The 21104-nt window shown below is 63.0% G+C and overlaps 1 protein-coding gene across 4 annotated transcripts in view; it reads left to right on the top strand.

Annotated features, from left to right (window-relative positions):
• Positions 1-21104, top strand: part of LINGO1 (leucine rich repeat and Ig domain containing 1) — a 162561-nt gene that overhangs the window by 13649 nt on the left and 127808 nt on the right. For all 4 annotated transcript variants that reach the window (XR_016218429.1, XR_016218428.1, XR_016218430.1 and 1 more), the window contains exon 2: positions 8307-8380. The gene's annotated coding sequence lies outside the window, so the exon portion shown is untranslated. The remainder of the gene's footprint in view (positions 1-8306; positions 8381-21104) is intronic.

The raw sequence follows: 21104 nt of genomic DNA, 5'->3' as shown, positions 1-21104 counted from the left end.
GCTCTGACACAGAGCTCACTCATTGGAGACAGAGTCCCAGCGTGAGTGGGCAGTGGGTGCAGGGTGTGCCGGGGGAGTGGGCGGAGCTGCTGCCGTTGGGGAAGGGCTGAGGGGGAGGTGGCTCAGGCAATAGGGGCCTGTGATTTGAGGGCAGGGGGGCTGGGCAGAACTGGCAGGTGGGCGGAGAGGCTGGGGAGAGCTTTGCACCCAGTGGGAGAGTTAGAACTTGATCAGAGGGTAGCAGGAACCCTGGCCGGGTTCTGAGCAGGGGACCCAGGTCAGAGGCCCCTCCTGCTGTGCCGTGGGGATGATGGCGGGGGTGGAGGGAAGTTCTGTCTGGAAGCGTGGCAGAGGGAGCATGGGACCAGACAGGGGACCTCCTGTGCCTGGGGGGGGGGGGGAGGGTGGGCGTCTGGCTCCTGGGTCTGTGCTGCCATGGCCAGCCAGGGCGGCTTCACTGTCAGTTCTTCGGTGTGTCATTGCATGATTTATAAAGTCCACTCACCCTTGACCCTTGGTCCACCAGGAGACCGTCCTACGGGGTGGGCACAGCCGGGGCCGGTGCCCCACTGGCACAGAGGTCACACTTGCCCCAGGTCCTGCCAGCAGGTGATCCTGGGTGGGACTTGCACTCAGGACTCGGGGCACCTCTGCTGGGCCCCTCCCCATGGCCAGCTCTCTGCAGTCCTCCCTCCCCAGCCTGGTGCTCATTCCCTGTTTGTGGAGCGTGTGGGGCTTTCAGAAGCATTAACGATAGAAAATAAATTGGAATCGGAGAGGAATCATCGCTGGGCGTTCTCGGAGGGCCGCCTCTGCCCTCGTGCCTCTCAGCCATATTGGAGCCAGCAGCCAGACTGGAATACGAATGAGTCTGGGGCCGGCCTTGCTCTTAGTCTGCCCGGGAGCCCTCCCTGGCCAGACGGTGCTTGCCAGCAGCCCAGCTGTTTACAGTGAGGCCTCCGTGGCCACTGGGCATCAGCAGCCAGGACCGATGTCCCTGGGATGGAGCTGGCGTCCAGGGCTACAGAGGTGGAAAGAGCTCCAAGTACAGTGCAACATGACCCCCCCCCGCCCCCCCTGCCCCCCCAGCAAATGCCCTCTGCTGAGGTCAGAGCTGCAGGGCGGGAGGGGCACCCATGGACTTAGCAGTGTCTCCTTGGGATCTTTGTATTCTAGACCCCGTGCCGCCTCCAGGAAGCCTCCCTTGATCACTGCCTCGCTAGCCCTGGGTTTCCGTCTGCAGGAGTCTTGTGGTCCTTGGAGCCTCAAGGGGACAGGCAGGTACCGTGTAGAGCAGGTGCAAACCCTGGTGACGGAAGGAATAGGGGCCACCAGTTGGGGAGCTCTGCTGTGGACCTGCTCCCCCCCCCCCAGCTCGCTCGGCTAAGTGGACTGTGCCACTGGTCTCCGCTGACCAGCATGGAGTGGCCTGAGGGCGGGCCCTGGTCTCCGCTCCTGCTGGCTCCCCAGGGCTGCACGCCCCAAGGGGACCTGGGAAATCACATGGGGCAATGCTGTTGCTCAGAGATGGGGAAACTAAGGCCAGAACTGGGGGTGGCAAAGTCCCCCACTCTGCTGTGGGCAGACTGCACGTCCGTCATCACAGAGCAGAGGAGGGGACAGGCTCGGGACACGGCAGGCCTAAATACATCTGTCGGAGCCCAGTGCCAGCCACTCCTCTTGGCGAGGTGAGGGGTGCTGAGGGGTGCACTGAGTCACTCCAGGGGGACGAGGCCTATTTGTGGCCCAGGCCAGACCAAGAGAGGTCCCTGGAGGGGTCAGGATGGCCGCAGGGCCCTTGAGCCACGTGGCCATGGCCTGGCTGCCAGCCCTGTCCAGCACTCCTGCCCAGCCTCCAGGCTCATGATGGAATCTCGCTCCTTTGTCATCTCTGGATGTCACGGGAGGAGGTGGCCGTGACCTCCACACGCCTGGACAGCAGTGCAGGGCAGCCAGGGCCCACCCCAGCCAGGGAGTGGGCAGCCGAGGGAGGAGGGTCCCGGGCCAGTGCCACGTGATGGACGGCACAGCCCTGGGGCTGCACACTCAGCCCCACCCCTCACGGCTTTCATATATGCAGGAGGGACCCCAGCCATAGGGAAAGTGAGGCCCAGAGAACCCAGTGAACCCAGGGCAGCCCCTACCACACTCTGACCTCTGTGCCCCCACCAGCCTGTGCCCTCACCCCGCCCCTCCAGCCCCCCAGCCTGTGCCCTCACCCTGTCCCCTACAAGCCCGCCCTAGCCTGTGCCCTCACACTGTCTCCCCAGGCCCCCAGCCTGTGCCCTCACCCTGTCCCCCCAGGCCCCCCATCCTGTGCCCTCACCCCGCCCCTCCAGCCCCCCATCCTGTACCCTCACCCTGTCCCCTACAAGCCCACCCCATCCTGTGCCCTCACCCTGTCCTCCCAGGCCCCCCATCCTGTGCCCTCACCCCGCCCCTCCAGCCCCCCATCCTGTACCCTCACCCTGTCCCCTACAAGCCCACCCCATCTTGTGCCCTCACCCTGTCCCCCCAGGCCCCCATCCTGTGCCCTCACCCTGTCCCCCCAGGACCCCCATCCTGTGCCCTCACCCTGTCCCCCCAGGCCCCCCCAGCCTGTGCCCTCACCCTGTCCCCCCCAGACCCCCCCAGCCTGTGCCCTCACCCTGTCCCCTACAAGCCTGCCCTGTCTGTGTTGGACAGCTCCCTTCCTGGTGGGACCCCCAGGGACACAGGACACCACACACACGCAGGTCTGTGGGGGACCTATCCCCCATCCCTGACACACACACACACACACACACACACACACACACCACACACGCACACTGACTCCAGGGACGACACATGTCTGTGCTGGTTGGAGCCCACACACCCTTCCAGGCTCACCTCCACAGAGCCGTGGGTGCCCTCTCTGCTGGGAGCCCCACGCTCTGCCTCCACGCTCACCCACGGCCTCTTTGGGCCACACACCCTGCCTCCTCCTCTCAGAACAGGAGCCTTGGAGCCCGCTGTCCTTGGGTTTTCTGCCAAGTGCCCTGCTGTGCCCGTGACCACAGCCAGCTGGGCTGGACGCCACCTCCTGTCCCCAGTGGCCCAGGTCTGCATGTTCTCCTGCGGGTTTCAGACTGGCCCTGGTGCCCTGGTGTTCCTGGCAGGGGCCTGGGGTGGGGCTGGGAGAGGGGAGTGCGGTCCCCCTACCTCGCCCAGAGCCACCTGCTCAGATCTGCACTTTATGTTGGGGTCTGGCTAGGATCAAAGAAAAAAAAACCAATTAACTCCTTATTGATTCTGTTTTTCTGATTATGAAGGAAAATCCAGCTGTCCATTTGTGGACGAGGGAGGCTTGCGAGTGGGCCCCCACCCCGCGGGCCGGGCTCCAGCCGCGCCGAGCACCTGCTGTTTGTGGCGGGCTCCTCGTGCAGCCGCGTCCTGCAGCCTGGGCTCCTGCTCTCCGTCGCCGCGCCTCGTGCTGGCGCCGGCCGCCACAGCTGACAGCTGCTGTGTTCTCTTCGAATGGTCCCGTATTGATCAACGGTTAGGCCACTTCCGGTTTCTTTTTTTCCTCCTCCCCAGCAGCCCTGCCGGGAGCAGCCTCGGGGATTTACAGGCGAGTGCGCGTGCTATTTTTGCCGCGGGAGAGGCTTCTAGAAGCGGGGTGTGTGGTTTCAAACGTTAATCAATATTGCCCAATCACCCCTGAAAGGCTGAGCCAGCCCCCTCCCCCGCCGATGGCGCGAGCGCTCGTTTCCCGCGTCCTTGCCAGCACTGCTTGTTATCAATCATTTAAATTTCCCCCATCTGATGGGCAAAAAATGGAATTGTGTCATTTTCATTTGCCTTTTTCCGATCGCGAGTGACATAGAACATCCTTCGCCGCGTTTATTGGCCAATTTAGTTCTTGTTCTGCGGATTTACTTAACTCACTGCCGATTTTTCTCTTTTGTCTTCTTCTTATTGATTTGTAGGGGCTCTTTGCATATTACTGATATTTCCTTTCAGTGTCTTGCTGGCGTTCGGGTGTTGCTTCTGGTGCTGCTTGCCGCACGGGTGTTTTACGTGTTTATGTGGTTGGATTTGTCAAATTTTCACTTTATGGCTGCTGGATTTAACGTCTGGTGTTGGAAGGCTCCCCCCACCACCCCCTGTCTGAGGTTTCATTTCAAATAAGAGTTTTATGGCTGAGAAATCTTTGCAAAGCCGGCTTGCAGGCTCCTTCCCAGCTGGGCGCCTGCGGCTCTTGGCAGGTGCGGGACTGGCTCTGTCCATCCGTCTTCATCTCGTGCGTCTCCCTCCATCTGCCTGGCTCTGGGGTCCCTGCTGCTGTCTCTCTTCCTGTCTCTGTCTCCCACATTCTTTGCCCCCCCCCCCATTCCCATCTCTGCTGCTTCCTGGGCCCCCAGCTGGTTTCCCGTCAGGCAGCGGACGGTCGATAGGGACATGAGGTGGCTTGGAGATAGGGTGGCAGCTGTCAGGGGACATGTGTCCCCCTGCCCTCCCCCTGCCAGCCTAGTCCCAGGTCCTGTGGGCTGGCAGGGTGGGTCGTGGTCCAGCTCCATGTCTCAGGGAAACAGACTTCCTGTGGTAGTAGAGAGCAGGCTCTGAATCGATCCTAGGTCTTCCTCTACCAGGAAGCCTTCCAAGACTGCCCTCCTTTCTGTTTCACCGGGGTCCTCCATCATTTCTTGCTGGTCTTTCATCCTCTGGCCTCTTAGCACTGAGCTCCCTGGGATCCACCTGGCCGCTGCCCAGGGACCTGGTTTGCACCTGTGTGAACACGTCCCATGGGAGGGTGTGGCCGGCCTGGGGAGGCCCCCCTCTTGCTTTCGGCCCAGTTGCCCCCGCCTCTAAACACACACAAGACTCACACACACACACACGCATACACATGCACACATGTGTCATACACACAACATATACACCACACACCATGTTCACACATATGTGTACTATATGCACACATGCGCACACAACACATGTGCACACATACACATGCACAAACACACCATGTGCACACAAGTGCACCACAACACACATGCGCATATATGTGCGCACATGTGTATGCATGACAATGCATGCTGCTGCCCAAGAGACTTGAGTTCCATCGGGGCAGCTACCAAAGGGGCACCCTTGTCCTCTGCCCGGTGCCTGGCTCACAGCAGGCACCCGGAGAGAAAGAGGGAGCTCGGACCTAATGGGTGGTGGGCAAAGTGCTGAGCCCATGGCATGGAGGGTGGCTGGGCTCAGCCTTTGTTGAGCTCCTGTGTAGCAGTGCACTTTTCCCATGATCCCTCATTTGTGGGGCCTGGAGATGCCGGTGGGGAGGATGCCCCCCATGACCTCCTGCAGGTGAGGGCCCCGGGTGGGTGCAGGGGTCCTCTGGCTCCAGGAGCAATTGGGAAGTGAGGGGGAACTGAGAGGTCCCTGAAGCCTGGCTCGGGGGTGCACGTCCTCAACTCCAGGTCGCTCCCCAGGCTCCTGCCTTCTGCCCTGCTCCTGGCCCCTCCTCGGCAGCAGTCCCCTTTGCAAACTCCTGGTGGACAGGAGCCCTGTTCTGGTCTCCACACCATGCACGTGTCGTGGGCACTCAGCCAAAGTCGCATTAGTGAATGCATGCGAAGCTGGGGGGTGTTGAGCAGAGGGTTCAGGTCTTGGGGAGAGGAGCCCGGGCTCTGGGCTTGGCTTTTTGGGTGCCTTGCTGGGTGACCCTGACCCTCGCTGGGCTGTAGTCTCCCCATCTGTACGATGGGCGTGGGCCTCTCGAGCTCTGTGGTCATGTGCGTGTGACCTGGAGCAGCTGCACGCCTGTGTGTCACGTGCGTGGTGCTTGGCTCAGTGCACACCTCCTGGCTCCCAGCACCCTTCCCCCCCCCCGTCCTAAACCCGCTCTGGCAGTGTCGCTGAGCCGCCGTTCCTGTGCGAGTCGCACATTCCCTGGCACGGGTGTTAATTCTGCCGAGTGCACAGACGTCACATTCGCCGAGCTCCCAGGGCTGCACTGAGGGGCGAGGAGCCAGGAGCCGTGGGCACCCCCCCCTCCGCACGGCCTACGGCTGAGGTCTCAGGTCCTACCAGGGACTCGGCGACGGGCGGGCCTTGTGTCCGTGACGGCACTGGCACGCTCTGCCTCTCCCGCTGCGTCCCCTGCCCCAAATCCTTGTCATGCTCTGCCTGTGGTCCCATTTCCATGGCAACTCCTTAGGATGCCACCAGGAGACTGGGAGCCTCCCAAAGGTTTGGGGGGAAGGGCGCAGGAGGCCCATTCATTGTCTGGAGCGCGGCAGCTGGGGCTTGGCGGGGATGGCCGGCCCTGCCAGCTCAGGTGGAACTGGGCTCGGGGCCGCCAGCCAGGTGGCCTGGAGGCGGGCCAGGGATGGCTGTCGTGTTGGCCGGGGCCTGGTCGGCCTGTGCCAGTCCAGCGGGAGCCCACTCGGGCAGTCGCTGAGGGCATTCCTGCTGGCTGGACCTGGCTTGGGGGCCCCAGGCCTGAGGAGCTGGCCAGGCCCTGGCTGCCCCTCTTTGCTGAGCCGGCTCTGCTCCATCCCATCCCATCCTGTTTTAGGATCGGCATCCCGTGCCTGGCTGGCACGGGGTGGGGTTTGGGGATGCTGCACAGTAGGGCCAGGCAGGCCTCCGTGTCTGGCTCCCACCGCTTCGTGGTTGTGTTGTCTGGAGAGCGGGGGCTGCCTGAGACCTGCTCTGTGTCCATTTCTCTGCCTCTGTCTTGGAGAAGTGTGCAGGCAGCGAGACGCTCCACCTACACCTCCCATGTGGCCAGAGTTTCCGTCGTTAGCACTCGGTAAGGGCTGCCTCTGGAAGGGACCCCGAGGCCACATGATGGCAGCCGTCTCCCGGCCCCCTCCGCCCATCCTTCTGTCCCCTGGGCCGGTGCTGGCTGGGCCAGTCACCCTCGTGGGACTGCTGGGACCTGGAGCTGGGGCAGACGCCGGCGTGCTTTCTTTCACTCTCACTTTTGGAGCCACCTCTGGGTGCCACCTGCGCCTGTCCTCTCTCAGTCCCTGTCTTTGGCCGGCTCATATTTGCAGGTGGATTAGCGCAGGACTCCCCAACCACGTGTTCATGAAGTCGCGCCTGTGAGGTGCCGATTCCCAGTGAGGCACACACACCTAGGAGAGTGGAAGTGTTTATTGGCAAGCCACCGAATCCCCTGGGCCCCACACTTGGAGAGACACGGAGCTGGTGACAGCTCAGGAGGAAATCCAGGGCCTTGCATTTGGTTAAGCTGATGTTTGGGAACCCGCGTCAGAGTGTCGGCGTTCCAGTCCCAGATCGCTCCCGACTCTGGCTTCCTGCTGACTGCGCCCTGGGAGGCAGCAGGCGACAGCTCAAGTACTAGGGTGCCTGCCACCCATGTGGGCAGACCTGGAGGGAGGTCCTGGCTTCCAGCTTCGGCCTGGCCCAGCCCTGGCTGTTGCAGGCATTTGGAGAGTGAACCAGAAGATGGGCGATCTCTCTCTTCCTTTCAAATAAAATAGATAATTTAAAAAAGCAACAAAAAATAAAGTGAATTTGGACTTCCGTGAGGTTCTCGGGAAATGGAGGTGCAGGGGGGCTGCTGTGCCCAGGGCCGGGGAAGTGGGAGCAGGGGAGGGGTGGGGGGAGGAAGTGGGAGCGGGGGAGGGGTGGGGGGGATGCCTCCTTCTACTTCCAGCCAAGGACCGACCGTGCTCTGCATCACTGGGGCTGGCGTCCCCCACTCACAGAGGGCGGGGCCAGCTCTGCAGAGAGGCTGGGGGAGGTGGGGTTGAGGTCCGTGGGGACTGGAAGGATGGTGCCCAGGCCGGGGACAGACACTCCCACGGCCTGCCCGCCCCCTCTCTCGGGGGCCCTGTGGGGAGGCCGAAGCCATGGTGCCCTCTCTGTCCTCCTGGCGGGAGGGTGCTGCGCCCATTTTACAGATGAAAGGAGAGAGGCTCAGAGATTTGGGTTTCCCATGTCCCGGAGCTGGGGTAGAGAAGTGTAGGCCGGGGCAGGCCAGACCCCTGCGCGTGTTCCCAGAGCCTGCCTGCCCTGCTGGCAGCCTGTGCGTCTGAGCGCACGGCTGATGCGTGTACACGTGTGGGCATGTGCACGGGTGTGGGGGTGTGTGTGATGTATGCTGTGGCTTGCTCTACGGTGGTTTTTGCCTGCATGGGTGCACCGGACGTTCGCCCAGCACTGAGGTCACCCCCTTGTTAAGCGACTGTGTGGATTGTCCAGCCGGGTGAGATCGGACCCCTTTTGTGTGTGGGACCCCCCGGTGGCCCCCAGGCCCCCTGTGCCGCCCTGCTCTGGCTGACAACGGCTCCGCTTTCCTCCCACAGCCGCCAGTGCCCACGGCAGAGAGGGCGACTGAGTCAGGCCCAGCTGCGCTCCCCAAGCGCCCACCCGACGTGAGGTAAGGGGCGGGCAGGGGTGGCGTGGGCCCTGGGGGGGGCTTCCGGGGGCTGCCCTCTGCCTCCCTCCCCGCTTGCAGTGAGGGCCCCGGCAGTGCTCAGAGGCTGGCGCATGTTCGCCAGTGCCAGCCCCGCGGTTGCGACAGGCGCCTCTGCTTGCAGGCTGGGGTCCTGTGTCCCACCACGTGTGCGGCTGACCACAGGCCGGGAGGGAGTGGGCCCACGGGGACAGAGACAGTTAGGGTCCAAGAAGCCTTCGGGGGGCCGGAAGTGTCCCCAAGGCCTGGTGTGAACGGGCTGCAGGCCGGAGTCCGCATGCGGGTCCAGCGGCCATCAGGGCAGGCTGAGGCCCAGGCCCTGGGGTGGTGTGCGTGCGTTCCAGGCACTGTGGCTCTGTGGGGACGGAGCAGATGGCCTCTTGGACTGCCCGAGGGGCACCACCCCAGGGTGGGGCTGGGAGTCAGCTAGGGGAGGGGACGCCAGGCCGAGTCTTGAAGCCTGTGGGGTCCTTTGAAGACTGATGGAAGGCGGTGCCTGCTCGCCCTGGAGAAGAGGGGGTGCTGGGGCGTTGTGCCCACCGTCTTGCACAAACTGTATTGTGACACAGTCGGGACCCAGCTGGACTCAGCTGCCCTTGCGCTTGATACTGCGCCAGGATTGCTTGCGGCCCCGCCTCCCACGTGTGGCCGCCGTGGGGCTGTTAGTGGCAGCGTGATGCCCCAGCCACGTGTGCCTGGCCTGTTGGACCAGCTCTGCGCCGCCTATTGTGACGGTTCCCAGGGATTTTGTTGGCACCTGAGGGCCTGGATGAACAGAGCGAGGAGTGGAGGGCTGAGACGGGCAGCAAAGCTTTGGGGTCGGGGGCTGGAACTGTGTCCGGAGAAGCCGGTGTCTTTCTGTGCCGTCCTCTGCTTGCCTGCTCCCCCACCCCGCCCCGGCCCCCCGTTCCTGTGTTGGAGCAGCTGCGGGAGGGGAGGCAAGGCTGGGAGACCCCACACCACAGCTGCAGGGCCCTGGTCACTCGCAGGCCCAGTGTGGTTTGCTGTGCCGCTGGTGAGTCCACCTGGGCTCCCGCCTGCAGGAGGGTGGAGGCTGTACCTGCTCTGAGCGGCCGCTGCTCCCATGGGCTCCCCTTGTTCCCAGGCCGGGTGCCTCCTCCCCAGCATCCCCTCCCTTGTGTGCCCCTGCTGGCCCCAGAGTTGCTCTCGCACCAGGGTGGGCTTGCTGGTGGCTGTGGGTCTGGTTTTCCCTGAGTTGCCGCTGGGCGCTTGTGGTAGACGCTCGGTGCTGTGCAAAGTCGTCATCCAGTCGGTGGCTCATTCGTCATTCCTCTGACTGTTACGTCCTCTTGTTCCTCTGACCCTGGCATCCACAGTGAGCAGGTTGGACCAGCCCTCCCACCCCCAACAGAGCCTTGCTAGACAGAAAAACCACATCAGTAAATTCATAAAGAAAGTTCGGGGGTCACCAGTGCCGTGGAGAGAGGGCTGGGGAGGGGAGCCGGGGAGGGGTGGTCAGGGAAGGCTCCTCAGAGGAGGTGCCCTTTGAGCCAGGGCCCAAGAAGAGGGAGCAGGCCCTGTGGTAGCAGTGACTCCGGGCCCACAGGCCCCTCTCCTGGTGGAGGAAAGACAGGCAGGCAAGGGCAGGAGTGGGCGGGCAGGTCAGCAAGGAGACCCCTGCCCCGTCCCAAGGAGCAGTGGCAGAGCTGGGCAGCGTGGGAGAGACTGCCGAGGGCAGCTGGAAGGGTGGGCCCTGGGCTGGGAAAGAGCAGGTGGACAGGGGAGACCCAGGCTGAGCCGAGGCACAGGAGCCGGGAGCGGGTGTGCAGGGAAAGCCGAGCCCTGCCTGGACGTGTTTGCCCGCGTGGGGAAGGCACGCGGACCGTGGGCCGCATGCACCGGCCGCTGGGGGCACAGGGGCTGCAGGTGCGGCTGTGGGAGTCGCCAGCAGACCACGCGGCGCAGGGTGAGGGCCTGCTTGTGGAGGGTGGACGGGCCGCCCTGCCTTGCCGAGGAGCCGTCGGGGTTCACCGGCCCCGGGATGCCCTCCCTCACGGCTCGGTGGCTGGCCCTGACCCCTGTGCTGCTGAGGCCGGGCCCCGCCCTCTGAGCCCTGGCCATGGCCACTACCGTGGCCTTCCTTCGGGGCCTGCTCCTCCTCCACGGCGTCCAGGGGCTCCTTGTTGCTCAGGGCTTCAGTTCGGGCCCCTTGTCCCACGATTTGGGCCTTTTGTGGTCTGGTTCAAGCCCTGCCCTCCAGGCTCAGTGTCCTGCCTTGTCACCAGTCCCATGATGCTTTTCTCACACCGTCCAAGTCCCACCATCTCCAGAACAAATTCCCTGCCTCCCCTCTTCTCTCTACCCGCCCCCAAGACCTGTGGCTCATGGTCGAGTTACCCCAGCTCACCTGGGGTCGTCCTCCTCGGCTCGTCCTCCACCTCCGCCCTCATCCGCTTGTCCCTAGGGTGGTGCCCCGGCCACATGCGGCCCTGCACCCCCAGGCCCCAAAGCCAAAACTCAGCCCAAGTGCAGTTCCATTCAAGCCACGGCACTTGGGGCGGGGGGGGGGGGGGCGGGGGGGCGGGGCCCAAGCCTGGCCATGCATCAGGACACTCTGGTTGTGGTTAGAGACAGGGGTCCACTCAGACCCCCTGATCCATGGCACTGGGCAGACTCAGTCTGGGAGAGGGACAAGCCCTCAGCCACCTCCTGAGGATTGGACCAAGCGAGACCCCCGCCAGGGCACGCGGGGACCCTGAGAGCGAGGCCCCCGACCTTGCCTTGCACACCTGCAGCCACGGGAGTCTCACCCTCTCCAGGGCAGCCCCAGCTCTGCAGGGCTTGCGCTCCGAGCTGATCTGCTTCCCAAAAGCTGCTCCGTGGACCAGGCTGCCTGTGGGGTGGGGTCTCGCCTGGCGCCTGGGAGCCTTCCTTTCCCAGCCCCACTTGCCGACACCCCAGTGAGTGCAGGGCTCAGGGGGTGTCAGGGACTCAGCTGCCCCTCCTCCGCCTGTCCAAGGCCTCCTCACTGCGTGCTGTTGCCCCTTCTGCCCAGGGCGCATTAGAGAGGAGACCTACGGGCGGTGCAGGCCTCCGAGGACGCGCCTTCTGTCCCCTCCGTGTGTCCAAGGCTTCCAGAGCACGGCCCGCTCCGTCTCAGCTCGTGGCAGGCACAGCCACTCTTTCAATGAGCACTGATTGGACACGTCCTGGGTGCCCAGCAGCGTTCTGGGCATCTTGTGAGCAAACCCAGAGGGGCTCGTCCCGCGCCTACAGCTGGTGGAGGGCCAGGGCTGCACTGAGAGCCGGGTCTGTGGCCGTGTTTGTTTGCTCGGCTGCTGGGACAGAGCACCGGAGACTGGGGGCCTTGAGCAGAAAGCTGTGGTCTCTGCATTCTGGAGGCTGGGTCTGGGGTCAGGGTGCCGGCCCGGCTGGCTCTGGGGCTGTGATGCAGGGGTCGGGCACAGGCCCCTCTCCTTGGCTGGCAGTGCTGTCCTCCCCCGTGTCCCTGCACCAGGTATCTGTGTAACGCTCAGCAGCTGAGACTGTCTCCCAGTCTCCCCTTCTCACAAGGACACCAGTGGCTGGACGCAGGACCCACCTGCCCCCGTGTGACCCCATCCTGATAAGCTGATTATACCTGCAGTGACCCACTGTCCACTCCGAGGCACTGGGGGTTAGAACTTCCACGTAGGACTCTTGGGGGGGGGCACAGTTCAACCCCTGACTGCAGGTGACCACAGCTGCAATTGCCACAGCCATGAGCTGTCCCCAGGTGGAGGAGCCAGGTGGCCTTGCCAGTCAGTGGTGAGCATCCCATGCCTTGAGGTGTGTAGGTGCAGACAGGAGCCAGCCCATGCTGTCAGGGACACAGAGAGGAGGTTCCCGCAGCAGGGCTGGGACCTGGCCCAGCACTGTGTTTAAGCTGGGATGTGAGCCAGGCCCAGGAGCACAGTTGGTGGTGCTGCTGCTGACCCAGTCCCTGTATGCTTGGGGTGCTGGCTGCTGACCCAGTCCTATACGCTCAGGGCTGCTGCTGACCCAGTCCCTGTACACTCAGGCCTGCTGCTGATCCAGTCCCTGTATGCTCTGGGTGAAAGGGAAACGCCCATCGAGGAGAGCCCGAGGATCTCCCCGGGCTCTGTCACCTCTGGGTCTCTGCGTGATGTGAATCGGGGACCAGGCCATCTTCTGTCTTTGTCACGAGTCTGTGGTTCGAGAGTGAACAGGAAGTTGCCTCGTTTTCATTCACACTGCAAACATGTGTTGGGTGTGGCTTTATGCTGGGCCCTGTGCCAGCCCCAAGGAGCAGAGGTGCGAGGTCATGGCCTGGCCCCTAAGGAGTGCCCAGGTTGGAGGTGAGCCTGCAGGTGCAGGCGGCAGTTACAGGTGTGCCGGCTTTACCGACTGTGCATGCTTTAGCCCCAGGTCTGCCGTGTGCTGACCGTGTGGGTTTAGATCATGCCTGAGCTCCGTGGTTCTCCATCTCTCCATCAGTAAACCAAGCGTGACAGTGCACCTGCCTGTGTACTCGCTTGGGGCACAGGCAGGGCGAGGGCAGTGTCTGGCACACAGCCCATGCTCAGGAAACAGGATTCTGAGCCACCAGTCACAGGCGCGCAGGCTGGAGGGCTGGGGAGCAGGTCGTGGGGCTGTTTAGGGGGTGGTAGGGCATCCTGCCTTGCAGGGCAGGGCCCGGCTGTCCTTTCTGCCCCTCAGCCACCCTCTGCTGTGGGTTGGGGATGCTGTGGGTGGCAGGTGGCGGGGAGGGGTCTGGGCCAGGCACCCCCACAGGGAGAAGCAGGAGGGTGGAGCCTGGGGGTGCTTTTGGGGCCAGGGCGTGGGTGGTGCCTGGTGCCTGGTGTTGTTTCGAGGCTTGCATCTTGGCGATGCCAGGGGAGCGAGATGCAGTCCCCTTGGAGAAGTTAACAACGCCCCAATTAGAGGCTCCTTCTTTGTGAGTTGCCTCAGCCTTTTCAATCCAGAGTCTCTTCTGAATAATGAAAGGGCTGGTGGGGTGGCGTGGGCCTGAGCTGCAGATAGAAGGGGTGGGTGGGGCATGAGAGGGGGCACCCCGGCCTGGACGTGGAGCACATACCTGGGGGGTGCCCGGCCATTGGGGTGGAGAGGAGGGGACAGCCCCACCTGTGCCCTGTGTCAGACGCCGGTGCTCTCGACCTGGACCCCCGTGGTCGCCACAACCAACCCTCCTTAGGAGCCGGCCAGCGGCTCCCTGGCCTCTCCCTGCAGCTGGCTTTGTGCAAGCATGGGGGCCTGAGTCTGGCCACTTCCTGCTACCCTGGCTGAGCTGGGGCAACGGGCACACAGGCTGGGTGGAGTTGGGAGGCGGCCGGGGAGTGCTGAAGACGCTGTGTGGTGGGCGTGTCTGGTTCTGGGGGCTCCTCGGCTTCTGAGACCCCTGCACACGGGTGTGGTTTTGTGCTCCTTGGTGGGTGGGCGTGTCTGCTGCTTTGCAGCCTGGTCTCCCACCTGATGCTGCCCAGTGGTGTCTGGGGGAACCCCAGGGTGCACCCTGCTTGGAGCCTAGTGCTGCCAGCTGTCCCAGGAGCAGGGTGGCCTCGGCTCCTAGCCTCTGTGTGACAAGGACATGCTGGCCCGACCTGGGCGCCCCTGGGTCAGTTGCCAAGGTCATTGGAGGAAATGGTGCCGGGGTGGCTCCTCCCCTCCCCTGCAGCCCTCACCTGCTGTCCCCGCCTCTCCCACGTGTCCTACTTTCTGGAGCTTCTGTAAACACGCAGACCGGCGAGCGCCCGCCCTCCCTCTCAGAGCTTAGCCAGCCAGCCAGGCGCTCCCTGGGGTCCGTGAGTTGGGGTGGCGATTGGGAGGGACCCGTGGTGAACTGCTGGGGACAGACAAGGGCTGTCCGGCAGGGCAGACCCCAAGAGTGGAGGTCAGCTGCGTCGACCAGGCTGGCCGCTCAGAATCCACTTCCTGTGTGGCCTTGAGCAAATGAGCTGGCCTCTCTGGACCCCGGCTTCATCCTCCATGGGACAGGGACCGTTCCAAAGGGGTGGCACAGGTCAGAAGGGGCAGCAGGCATGGACATGCTTGTGGGCTTTGTACACAGGACGTGGGTTTGTGGACAGGTTTTTGGTGGGGCTGGGTCTCCTCCTAGCATGGCTGCTGGGCAAGTGATTCACTTCCCCTACCTCGGTTTCCTCAAATGCACATGGGCACAATGACGCCTCCCTCACCCAGGTCATGCAGTGCATCATGGGAGCCCTCTCCCCCCTCCCTGTCAGTCATGCAGCGGCCCCACCTCCCTGAGTACCAGGGTCCCTGCCTTGGGGTAGCAACCACAGCAGAGAAGGACCAGGGAGACGGAAGGAGGTGGGGGCTGGAGAAGGCAGGAGGGCTTCCTGGAGGGGTCTGGTCCTGGGGTTAGGGAGGACTTGGGGGTCCTGGGGACAGGGGGAGGGGCAGAGAGAGCTGGGCCAGGGTGGGGGCGGGGTGGGAGATGGGCATCATTTATTGTGGGGAGGTGGAGGGGTGGGAGGGGAGTCCAGAGAGGTCCTGGTGCTGGAACCGTTTGGGGACGGGGATTGGGGGGGGGGGCGGGGAACACACAGCCTAGGGCCCTGTGGGGTGGGCGGACGGGACTCCCAGACCCCAGGGCCCTGGGGTGGGTGTGAAGACCTGGTGCAGGGCCTGGGAGGAGGCTGGCGGGACTGTCCGGACAGACTGCACCTGCCCTGTTGGGCAGCCTTTGGCCAGAATGAAGGGGCAGGGTCTGGCTGCTGGGGGGAGATGTGGGAGGGGTCTATGGCGATTTGCCCCTTGGAGCACCCACTGGTGCAGGGCCCTGGGTGGGACTGAACTTGGCTTGTTTGATACACACGGCAGTCCCAGGAGGTGGGGGCTGGGCTGGGAGGGCCGCCTCACGTCTGAACCCCGAATGACAATATGGGTCACGCCTGCCGCCCCTACCACCCAGGGCTGGGGGTTTTGGAGGGATGGCCCCAGGCCCCCGGGGCAGGCTCATGGTCATCATGGGTCTTGCGTCTCAGGGAGGCATTCCCTGGTTCCCTGGGGTCTGCTGCCCCCCCTCCCGAGCCCCTGCCAGGCCCTGGGGCCCCAGGTGGCCTCCCCAGCCGCTGAGGTCTTGGCCTCCTCTCCCATGAGAACCTCTGCGCTCCTCAGAACTGTGACAGATTTCCCTAATAAAAGAGGAGGCACACTCAGGCGTGTCCTAAATGAATGGAGTGACTTCCGGGATTAATCCAGGATGTATGGGGAGGGCGCCCAGCCGGGAAAAGTGGCGCTGGATATTGTAACAGATTGTTTGCTCGCGAGGGGAATAATTCTTAATGTGCATCGGCGGCGAGGGGAAGGCACCTTGTCTCCTGGCACCGTCATCCCTCATCAGCCGGGCCCTGGCCAGGGCCCTGCTGGGGTGGCCCTGCCTCCAGGCCTCTGCACCTGCAGGGACAGCCTCCCAACCCCACCAGCTGGTCTCGGGGGGTTGGGTGGCCCTGCATCCGTCCTTGGAGGCCCCAGGGCCTCGGAGTCCTGCTCCCTCCCACCTGCTGTGTGTCAGTCCTCCTCTGGTGCTGTGGGCCAGCTCCCCGAGGGCCACACACTCAAGAAATGAGTGAGGGTGGGGGAAAGAAAGAGATAGTTACAGACAGCGAGAGGGAGAGACGGAGAGAAAGGTTTTCCATCCGTTGGTTCACTCCCCAAATGGCCGCAATGGCTGGAACCCGGCTGATCTGAAACCAGGAGCCAGGAGCTTCTTTCTGGGTCTCCCACACAAGTACAGGGGCCCAAGGACTTGGGCCATCTTCCACTGCTTTCCCAGGCCATAGCAGAGAGCTGGATTGGAAGAGGAGCAGCTGGGACGTGAACCGGCGCCCATATGGTACACCGACACTGCAGGTGGAGGCTTAGCCTACTGTACCCCAGTGCCGGCCCCTCCCAGCAAGGTTTGCTAGAGACTGAACAAAAAAGCCCGCAACAAGGAAGGTTCAGGTTGTCATTTTATACTATCCAGAGGCTTAGAGGGTGGTGCTTAACTGAATGTTCAAAGAGGGCGGGGTTGGGGTGGGGTGGGGCTTGAGTACTGCCCATTTTTCAGAGATATCAGAAATGTCATGGCGTCAGGTGCATGATGGGAGTGGGAGTGTCAGCTGTGGATATTATATTATAGGGGCCAGCGCTGTGGCATAGCGGGTAAAGCCACCGCCTGCTGTGCCAGCATCCCATATATGGGCACTGGTTCTAGTCCTGGGTGCCCCACTTCTGATCCAGCTCCCTGCTATGGCCTGGGAAAGCAGCAGAAGATGGCCCAAGTCCTTGGACCCCTGCACCCGTGTGGGAGACCTGGAAGAAGTTCCTGGCTCCTGGTTTCAGATCAGTGCAGCTCTGGCCATTGTGGCCATCTGGGGAGTGAACCAGCGGAGGGAAGACCTCTCTCTCTCTCTCTCTCTCTACTTCTGCCTCTTTGTAACTCTGCCTTTCAAATAAATCTTTAAAAATAAGGAAATTGTGTTATAATGGCACTGCAGGGACACAGCCTGCAGCCATGCTGGATATGTCTGGCTGGCGCTGGTTCTGTGTGCAGCATTATAGAACGTGTGATTTCCACTATGTGAAGGTGGGTGCTTGGCGGTGCCTGGAAGGCGGGTTTGGGCAGAGCGTGGAAAGGGAGACTGAGGGCGCAAGCTGGGCTGTCATGTGGGGGCCGGCCACAGCGGCTGTGCCAGCCGGCCAGAGCTTCTGCACGGGCAGGGTGGGGCTGTCACTGCGTGGGCTGTGCCACTGCAGGGGTCAGCTGTGGCTCTCTCTGGTCACCTCCATGCCTTCATCACCAAGAGGTGGCTCACAGGGGTCATGTTGTGGGGTCCTGGGCCAGGACTCAGACCCAGGTCTCTCTCGGCTTCCCTGTAGCCACTCCCTGAGCGTGCAGAAGCCCTGATGATGGACGCTGCTCTGGGAGCCTCGTCCTCAGCTCCTCCCTTTCCTGAGCAGGAGGAGCCACTCAGGGGCTGGGGCAGGTGCCTCTGGGGACAGGGAGCCCTGACCACTCCCCTCTGGCTTGGCGCTGCCGTGTCCTTTCATTCATTCATTCATTCACTCACTCACAGGTGTTGATGGTGCACCTGCTGAGTGCCGGGTGCTGTCCAGGGTGGGCAGTGCCTGGAGCGTTCCCCACTGTCCTGCCCTTGACTGGCAGCAGCAGGATCATGTCAGCCTGTGACACGCTTGGGAGGGACAGGAAGGGCCCTGAGGGAGGGAGCGGCTGTGATTGTCCAGCAGGCCTTTCTAAGGAGGGGACATCGGAGCTGAGGGGGACAGATGTCACGGCAGAGGCCTGGGGTGGGAAGGAGACCAGGGCTGGGTGTGATGGGGAGCCAGTAGGAGCCATGGTGTGGCTGGCATGGGAAGGGACCTGGCTGGCATGTGGAAGGGGCCATGGCTGGGTGGGGAAGGGGCCATGGCTGGGTGGGGAAGGGGCCATGACTGAGTGGGGAAGGGGCCTGGCTGGTGTGGGGAAGGGGCCTGGCTGGGTGGGGAAGGGGCCTGGCTGGTGTGGGGAAGGGGCCTGGCTGGTGTGGGGAAGGGGTCGTGGCTGGCGTGGGGAAGGGGCTGTGGCTGCCCTGTCAGGGAGCCACTCAGCTTGGGTCGGGGGTGCCCCCCAGGTGCAGGCAGGGGTGTGGCAGGCTCTGGTGTGTGTTGACTCCATCCTGGCCCCTGTGGACAGAGAGCGCGGTGGAGGCGGTGGCAGGGGGTGCAGGGCGGCCGCGGGAGGCAGGCACAGGTCCCCAGCGAGGGAGGGGTGGGGTCCCGGCCAGGGCCTGGCCTTGGAGAAAGGCATGGAGGGGCTGTTGGGCGGTGGCCACGGCAGGGCGGCTGAGGTCCAGAGTGATGCCGGTTGGGGGGACGTTCCTGAGAGGGCGCTCCAGGCAGGCCCGCTCGAGTCTGGTGCGCAGTCACTGGGCTGAGGCCGCGGTGGAGCTGGCCAGGCCGCATGCCCGTCCTTTGTGAGAGTCAGGGACCCACTGCGTGTCTGCTCCCACGACCCCCAACCGGTCCCACTTCCCAGAGTTAGGCTTCACCCTAACACACCGGGGAAGCTGAGGGGTCATGAGCAAGAAGCTGAGTGGTGCATCATGGGAAGGTGCGAGGACCAGGCACTGCCTCCTGGTGATGTTCATGCATGTGCCTTTTCATGGGTGTCTGCGTGCACGTGTATCTGCTTGTGTGTGCTTGCACGTACTCATGTCTGTGCACGTGTGCTCGGGTTCATGTAGACATGCGTGCCCTCGTGCCCATGTGTGTCCACACATGTATGTGCTTATGTGCTCATGCGTGTGCCTGTGTGTGCTCACGTGTGTGCCTGTGTGCTCATGTGTGTGCTCATGTGTGTGCCTGTGTGCTCACGTGTGTGCCTGTGTGCTCACGTGTGTGCCTGTGTGTGCTCACGTGTGTGACTGTGTGTGCCTGTGTGCTCACGTGTGTGCCTGTGTGTGCTCATGTGTGTGCCTGTGTGTGTTCATGTCTGTGCACGTGTGTGCTTGGGCTCATGTAGACATGCATGTCCTCATGCGCATGTGTGTCCACACATGTATGTGCTTATGTGCTCATGTGTGTGCCTGTGTGTGCTCACGTGTGTGCCTGTGTGCTCATGTGCGTGACTGTGTGTGCTCACGTGTGTGCCTGTGTGTTCATGTGTGTGCCTGTGTGTGCCTGTGTGCTCATGCGTGTGCCTGTGTGTGCTCACGTGTGTGCCTGTGTGTGCTCACGTGTGTGCCTATGTGTGCCTGTGTGTGCGCACATGTGTGCCTGTGTACATGTGTGTGCTCATGTGTCTGCCTGTGTGTGCTCATGTGTGTGCCTGTGTGTGCTCACATGTGTGCCTGTGTGCCTGTGTGTGCTCACGCGTGTGCCTGTGTGTACCTGTGTGTGCTCATGTGTGTGCCTGTGTGTGCTCATGTGTGTGCCTGTGTGTGCCTGTGTGTGCTCATGTGTGTGCCTGTGTGTGCTCACGTGTGTGCCTGTGTGTGCCTGTGTGTGCGCACGTGTGTGCCTGTGTGTGCCTGTGTGCCTGTGTGTGCTCACGTGTGTGCCTGTGTGTGCTCACGTGTGTGCCTGTGTGTGCCTGTGTGTGCTCACGTGTGTGCCTGTGTGTGCGCACACGCGGGTGCCTCCTATGCTTGAGCATGCACGTGTGTCGGGCCCACTAACAAGCAGAGAAGTAAATGAACACGTGCTCAGCCCACCAAATGCTCCTTCTGCTCTGGTTATGCAGCACGGGAACGGAATTCTCCCCTGGAGCAAATCGCTCCGGCTCAACCTGGTTCCCCTCCAGGAACGGCTGTGGTCCTGGCGAGAGGTTGCAGGTCCTTTCTCTTTCTGGCTCCTGTCCCCAGCCCCCAGGCTGCTCCCCTCCGTCTTCCCAGCGCCAGGCCTCAGAGCAGCCAGATTGTCACAACACGATGCGCTGGGCGGGGCCTGGGGGGGCTGCCGCTCAGGCGGGAGGCGTGGAGGGGGAGGGGCTGGAGTGTGCTGAGTGTGAATGAAGCGCCGGGTGGGGGGGCTGGGAGCTGGAAGGGCAGCAGCTCCCACAGCACCCACCACGGAGGTGCTGTGTGACCCTGGGCCGGTCTCCACCCACTCTGGGCTCTGGCTTTTGCCTGGCAACATGGAGCTGAGTGCACCTGCCTTCCCCACCTGCCTGGGGGTGTCCACGGTGCCAGCTGAGCAGATGTGTGAGCCCCACCCCAGGCCTCCCTGCGAAGCCCCCGCCCCACTGCTATGCCCGTCGTCTAGGGCTCACCTGAGTCTCCTAAAGCGAAGTGATTCTGCTGCACTTTACAAAGCGTGTCTTAAAAGTGATTTATTTGTAGCCTGCTCTCTGCACGTCCTCATGGTTTCTATCACCAGAGTCCAGCCCAGGCCCCCACCCCTGTGTGTGTGTGAGGGCCCCTGGCTGGCTCTGGCGGGGCCGAGTGACCGAGGAAGGAGGCAGAGGGGTCAGTTGGGAGCCTGGTTTTCCGGAAGAGTGAAGCTGCCTCCATCCAGGGCCAGGCTCCTAGGTGGGGGTGCTGAGGGTCCCTAGAGGACACCCAGGGTTGGCAGGAAGGGTGGGACTGGGCTGAGGCCAGCGGCGAGGGGAGGCTTCACTTGAGGCTGCAGATCGTGGAAATGTGTGCATGCTTGGGACCTCACGCCGGGGACCAGGCTGTGCTGGAAGCAGCCTTGTCCTCCCCGGATCTGAGTTCACACCCAGCTCCCAGGGCTCCCAGGAGGGCAGGCTCTGTTTATCTCCCCCATAGATCAGCTCCCAGCCATGTTGGGGCCCTCAGGGCAGGGGCTTGGTCCCACATACAGCGCCTCTGCTGTGAGCAGATTCTTTTTTTTTTTTTTGGCCAGGCAGCGTTAGTGTGAGAGAGAGACAGAGAGAGAGAGTTATAGACAATGAGAGAGAGACAGAGAGAAAAGTCTTCCTTCCGTTGGTTCACTCCCCCAATGGCCACTATGGGGCACTGCACCGATCCAAAGCCAGGAGCCAGGTGCTTCCTCCTGGTCTCCCTTGTGGGTGCAGGGCCCAAGCACTTGGGCCATCCTCCACTGCTCTCCTGGGCCACAGCAAAGAGCTGGACTGGAAGAGGAGCAACCGGGACTAGTGCCCGGCACCCCAACTGGGACTAGAACCTTGGGTGCCTGCGCCGCAGGTGGAGGATTAGCCAAGTGAGCCATGGCGCTG

The sequence above is a fragment of the Oryctolagus cuniculus genome, chromosome 12 (genome assembly GCF_051225735.1).
Source record: "Oryctolagus cuniculus isolate XC-2025 breed Fujian yellow rabbit chromosome 12, ASM5122573v1, whole genome shotgun sequence".
Classification (NCBI taxonomy): Eukaryota; Metazoa; Chordata; class Mammalia; order Lagomorpha; family Leporidae; genus Oryctolagus; species Oryctolagus cuniculus.
This window is presented reverse-complemented; position numbering and strand designations above follow the sequence as displayed.